This window comes from Vombatus ursinus, unplaced genomic scaffold, assembly GCF_900497805.2.
Source record: "Vombatus ursinus unplaced genomic scaffold, bare-nosed wombat genome assembly UNPS02010304.1, whole genome shotgun sequence".
Classification (NCBI taxonomy): Eukaryota; Metazoa; Chordata; class Mammalia; order Diprotodontia; family Vombatidae; genus Vombatus; species Vombatus ursinus.
The window spans coordinates 5732624-5738079 of NW_020950082.1; positions in this window are offsets into that span (position 1 = coordinate 5732624).

The following is a 5456-nucleotide window of genomic DNA, read 5'->3' on the forward strand; positions in this document are numbered from 1 at the left end:
TCCCACAGTCTTTCTGTATATGAGATCCATCTTGTCTCTATTAAGGTGCTCAGATTCTTATAAGGTAGCCACGGCTCAGATTTTTACAATCTAGCCGATAGTTCTGTAATGTTCAGATTCTTAAGAGTCTGGCCAATATGGTGGATCTTTAATAAACCTTGTCTTTGACTGAAAGAAGGCTTGGGTCGAATTCTTTCAGGCAGGATCTGCGTGTTCTGATTTTGGGGTCCCAGCACCCCTAAACCTCTAGACCGCATCAACTTCACCCTGTTTGCCTTGGTTTCCTCCTCTGCAAAATGAGCTGCAGAAGGACACGGCAAACCATTCCAGTATCTCTGCCAAGAAAACCCCCAATGGGGTCACCAACATTCGGACACCACTGAACAATAACAACAAAAATGAGGCCAAAAATGAGGCCCGGATCCACAGGGTTCTTCCTGGCCTAGGGGCTCAGGTTCTGGGTCTAGACCCAGGAGATGCCTAGAAGGGGTGGGGTAGAGGCCTGGGCACCACCCTTCTCTTTCAATCAATTCTCCAGCCCCACCAGACTGCAACACCAAGAGCCTTTGCTCAGGCCTCCCATCCCTAGCCTAGGATGCATGTGCCTGCCTGCCCGGGGAGCTGAGGCCCCACCCCTTTGAGTTAAAGGTTTTCTTTCAGTAAGGTGTTTCCCATTCCTATGTCAAAACTATGTCATAATTCTTCAAAAGATGTAAACCTTGTCTGATGACCCTTTGAACATAAATACCAGGAAACCCTAAAACAAAGATGTATGCTTGCTGAAAGTGTTAGCCACTATGATAGAGAAGACAGTATCCAAGTTGAAGAGGGATTCCCTACAGCTGTTGAGATCCTCCAGATGTTTCTGTTTGCATCCTTCTAGGTGTATTGTGATAGCCCTGGAACACTGTGCAGGGGTGGGAACCGGTGGCCATGAGGCTACATGTGGCTCTCTAAGTCCTCAAGTGCGGCCTTTTGACTGAATCCACCCTTCACAGAACGAGTCCCTTAATAACAGGATTTGTTTTATAAAACTTAGACTCAGTCAAAAGGCCATACCCAAGGACCTAGGAGGCTACATATGGCCTAGAGACCCCCTTGGGGATAGAGCCTTTCAAAAGATATCCCATGCCACTCAAAAGAAGTCAACTTAACTACCTACATAGGAAAAAAGAAATCTACGAGGAGTGTCTACTGTACCCACCATGATATGTAATTAGGTAGACAAGTTATAAAACTTGTCCATCAGTATGATATCTGGGACATAGTACAAATGAACAGCAAGCTGAGCTTAAAATTAAACAGGAAGTGAAGAGTAAGATATGTTGCCTTCAAGAAATTGCAAAAATCCTTTAGTAACCCCAAATTTCTCTTAGAAACAAAGACTTAACTTTTTAATGCCAATAGTCTACTGGTATCATATGGCTATGAGTCAATGAACACTGCAACCTTTGAAAAATTAAAATGCTAATATGACATAGAGGCCAATGGAGAGGGGCATGATGGATGGGAGAATGCTGCAATATATAACAAATAAAGGGAAATGAAAAAATGAAGGAAAGGAAATCATGAGTGCTCAGTAAGAGCAAAAAAGAAAGTCATCACATAACGAGGACAAAGGATAACAGACATCCCAGCATTTCACTGATATCTCCAGAATTTCAAGAGGTAGAAAGAAAGGCATTCAGTCATCCTATGACATTGGGTGGATCCTTGTGAAGAGATTGTTGGTGAGGAGGTATTGAGAAGGAACATAAGAACTCTAAGAATCATGAATCAGGCAGATTTTTATTCATAGCATGCAAATGTGAGGCATCCAAGTGTGGAGCTCCTTTACCCTACAGTCCCATGGGCACACAATGATGGCTCAGGCATATGATGCACGTGTACTCTGACTGGGGGCCAGATCTCCTGGGTCTCTGCCCTTAGAGCTGATTGTTGTTGCTGGGCAGATCCACAGGGAATGAATAGGAGGGGGACTTTCAGGGCACTCAGTCAGCAGGTGATTTACACTGCAACATCCCTTTTATCAACCATAAGGGCATTGTGATTAGGAAAGTTTGATAACATTGCATACATGGATTAAATAAAATTTGCTAAGCTGATTATTTGATAACCTTGCATTCATAACCCTAAATGTAGCTGACCACACCAGTTGTTAGGTATACAGGATTTTCCCAGCATATAGGCAGGTCAATCAGTGGTCAAATGTGGAATCACTTCTGTCAACTAGGGCTTAGTAACAGGCCAGTTCTCACAATCCAATGGGACAGCCAGAGGGTGTAGACAACAGTTGTACAGGATCAGCTGTTGTAGATGAATCGTAGCCTAGATCATTGGAAGGAAGACTCAAGTGTACGAGATCATAGAATCACAGAATTTGAGAGTTGGAAGATTTGAGTAGCCTTCATGGAGGGGGAACCCATCACCTCTTTGAGACAATCAATTCCATTTTTTGACAGCTTTAATTTGTTAGGAATATTTTTTCCTATATAAAGCATAAATGTATCTCTTGGCAATATCTATCCATTGCTCCTGTTTCTACCCTCTGGGGTCAAGCAGAATAGATATAATCTCTCCTCACAAATCCATTATTTGGGTATTAAGTTTGTAATAAAATTTCTGAAAATATTAAAAATGCTCTTTAGCAACAATTATTATTAATACACCTTACATATCAGAGGTATTTAATAAGGACTCATTGACTGAATCTTGAAATAAATAACAATTGGTTTGTTTTTCTTATGGGTGAGATTAGTTTGTATGATTTCTTTGATTGTGTTTAGTCAGAGTATTTGTACTTATAGAAAGATCTTTGTCTTCCTCATACCCCTAGTAGAAGGTATTAGGAGACTTGTGTCTTTCTTCTAGGCCACTGTTGCATAATGGAGAATGGGTCAGTCTTGGAGTTAGGAATTCCAGAGTTCAAATTATGCTTCTGACATCCTTAATGTGTCACCATGGATGAGTTATTTAACTTCTCAAAGCCTCTGGCAACTCTCTAAAGTCTTAAATTACGAATGAGTTGCTGATATTCATTGGTAGAGGAAGCTGTCACACCATTTTCCTACCTCTTGTGCCCCTGCCTCCTGAAAAAAAAAAAAAGAAACCTTAGCTTTATGATTTTTGACTGTCATCTAAGTTTGGTAGGAAAGGGAGACATGTTCATTACATGCTATATCATCTTATATACTTTATATGTAAAATGTAAGCTTTCTGAGGGCAAAGACTACTACATTTTTGTGTTTGTATGTCCCCATTGCTTAATATAGTGTCTAGCACGTAGCAAGCATTTGATAAATGTTCTGTTTAGAGAAATAAATGTTAATTAATTGCTAAATGAACCTACTCGATTCTCCAGTAGCTGTGCTGGTGAGTGTGTTGCTGTAGACAGAATGACTGTCTCTAAGGTTTGTTGGTTTTTTTTTCCTTGAAAGGGAGAATTCTCCTCTTCCAAGTCAGTAATATGACTGTTAAGCCCTCTCTTTCTCTGGATCTTATAGGCAACTGTTCAACATTTCCAGAATCATGATTGTAGGGTCACAGAAGAATGATCATTACATCCTCTCTATGTCATCTTTGTAGTTTTCTTATCAGGAAACATAGAAAAACCTCATGGAGGTTATTTTATACCTGGAACAAAATCAATGGAAGGGTTGAGGTAAGGAATTTACAAATGGAAGACCAGCTGGGTCCATGCTCCTGAAAAATGTCACACTGTGAATTTAAAGAGAAAGTTGTTAATTCCCCAATTAAACAATGAAAAAAAAAAGATTACTGGCACTAAGGAAGATACATATAAAATTTCTCGGTAGTGGGAAGTCTATATAGCAACTGTAAAATATGCATATATTATCAGGTCATCCTATCTTGTGAACACAAGTCCACCTCCAGCACACATTGAACTGAATCTTCCTCAAGTGAAAGAATTTAGAAGCAGGAACTGTTGCACCACAGGGAGCAAGCTGCTGAGGGATTGGGCTGATGGATGGCTACAGGGAGAATGCATTACCCCTCCCTTACCCTCATGTCAGCACCCAGGAGTCACCTTGCCACAGTCATGACTCTGCAGAAAGTTGATGGATGGTTGGTACACAGGCCAGTGACCATAGGTCTGGGATTCTGGACTGGAGAAAAATATGAAATCATCTCAGGGCTAGAAGCCGGTAAAGGATAAGAATATTCTGTTCTCATCAGTCCATTTCCAGGAAAAGTGCCTGTGAGAGCCTTGTCCAGATATAAACTATAAGTGATAACTACAGCCTTTTTGTATAGTGGATAGAGTACTGGACTTGGAGGCAGAAAGATCCGAGTTTGAATTCTGCCTCAGATACTTATTAGTTAGGAAAGAAACAAGCAGATTTGAAACAGTCCCACCACTCATTAACTACGTGACATCTTAGCCACATGAACCTGGGCATTTTTAAATCACTTATGTTCTCTTAGTCTCAGTTTGAGAGTGTTGGACTCACTGGCCTTGAGGTCCCTTGTAGTTCTTTAGCTGTGTTCCTCTGAAAAAGAGATGGTGGTGGTGGTCTTCATACAGTTGTTGTGAGGTTTAAGAGCAACATGCTTTATGAAAATTAAAACACTAGGTAAATGTCACTTGCAATTATTTCTTCCATATTACCTGTATGACCTTGGGCAAGTCATTTAACTTCTCTTGGACTTATTTCCTCATCTATGAAATGTGGAGGCTGGACTAGAGAAAAATGTAAAGTCCCTTCCAGCTTCAAATCTATAAAAATGGCTACTTCTCTATAAATAAATTCATATATATATATTTATATTCATAAAAATAAATAAATAGCCTTGGAAATGGAGAACACAGGTTTTGAATTCCAGCTTTGACACTTACGAGCTACCTGACTTTAAATAAGTCAGGAGACATCTTCAATTTCCTCATCTATACAATGAGGAGTCAGAATTGTTGTTGTTGTTTGTCCTTCAGTCTTGAAGAGGACCAATAACATCAGGAAGGTGATGTCTTGACTTCCAAGTGAATTGGATTTAAGCAAGGCAGGGCTGTGTGAAGGAAAGGGTGAGTGTTGCCTAACTGGAACTGGCCAGTTGGGTCTCCAGTGTGGCAGCTCAGACTACTCACGGTTTGGGACTTCTCACAGGTTGTTTTTTGTCCCACTTCTTGAAGAGGACCATGAAAACAGGAAGATGATGCCATGACTTGCAAATGAATCGGATTTAAGCGAGGCAGGGCTGTGCGATGGAAGGAGCTAGTATTGCCCAACTGGAACTGGCCAGTTGGGTCCTCAGTGGGGCAGCTATTACTACTCACAGATTCTGTAAAGAAACTTCAACCAGGAGTGTGGTGAGGCTGAAATGAAATAAAGTGGAACAGCTAGGTGGTGCAGTGGATAGAGTGAGGGGCCTGGAATCAGGAAGACTCGTCTTCATGATGTCCAAATCTGGCCTCAGACACTTACTAGCTGTGTGACCCT